The following is a 1,292-nucleotide window of genomic DNA, read 5'->3' on the forward strand; positions in this document are numbered from 1 at the left end:
GAGGCAGAGGCAGAGGCAGAGGCAGAGGCAGAGGCAGAGGCAGAGGCAGAGGCAGGTAAATCTCTGTGTTCAAGGCTAGCTTGGTCTATAGAGTGAATTTCAGGACAACTGGAGCTATACAGAAAAACCCTGTCTTGAAAATCCCCCCCCCCCTGCTCTTGCTTCTCACTTGCTTCACTCTTGTCTCTCTTGCTCTCTTGCTCTCTTACTTCTGTCTTGCCCTCTTGGGCTCTCCCCTTTCCCATTCCCTTCCCTCCCCTTCTCTCCACATGGCCATGGCGGCCTCTATATTTTAGAAAAGAGAAAAAAAAAGAAAAAAGAAAAATAAATAAAATCCCCCTCAATGTTATTAAATGCGTATGAATGTTTCCCCTACAGGCATGTGTGTTCTACATGCATACAGAGGCCAGGAGAGGGCGTAGGACCCCTGGAACTGAGGTTAAGATGATTGTGAGCCATCATGTGGGTGCTAGGACTTGAACACACAAATCCTTTGGAAGAGCAAGTGCTCTAAGGCATGGAGCCCACTTCCCACTGCTCCCGCCATCTCCTTAGGAGAGTTTTCTGACACTCAGCAACAAGCAGGCTCCGGAAAGGACTGTCTGTCGGCTGTTATTTGGGAGGCTGAGGAAGGATGATTACCAATTCTAGACTAGCCTGGAAAAAGAAAAAGAATTGGAGGCATAATTAAGGGGTAAAGCCCCACTTAGACTCCCTCAGTGAGGGGCTGGGGGCCTGGTCAAGGGTGGAGCCCCTGACTAGAATCCTCCAGTGAGGGGCTGGAAGCATGATGGAGCTCACGGCTAATGTGAGGGAGAACCCAGATTTATGCTTAGAATTGCAGAAAAAAGTTAATCCCAGCAAAAACTATGCATGTGAATAAACATTCACCCGAAGCCCCCTAAAGTCACCTAAAAATCACTAGCAGTCACCTACAGATATATACTGTCACCCACAGACACCGTCAGTCACATACAAATTTCTACAGACATATGCAGATTTCTACAGAAACTTAAAAACTACTACAGACACCTACAAACTCCTATAAAATCCATAGACCCCTACAGATACATACATACACTTAAAACTCCTACAGACACCTGCAGAAACATACAGATACCCACAGACTCCTACAGACATCTAAAGACTCCTACAGACACCTACACCCACATATTAACACCGATACTCCCATTCAGATACCCACAGACCGCTAAGACACCCACAGATTGCTACAGTAACTATACATTCCTACAGACACTCACAGACTCATAAATTCATTATAGACACCTGCA

The sequence above is a fragment of the Mus pahari genome, chromosome 9, assembly GCF_900095145.1.
Source record: "Mus pahari chromosome 9, PAHARI_EIJ_v1.1, whole genome shotgun sequence".
Classification (NCBI taxonomy): Eukaryota; Metazoa; Chordata; class Mammalia; order Rodentia; family Muridae; genus Mus; species Mus pahari.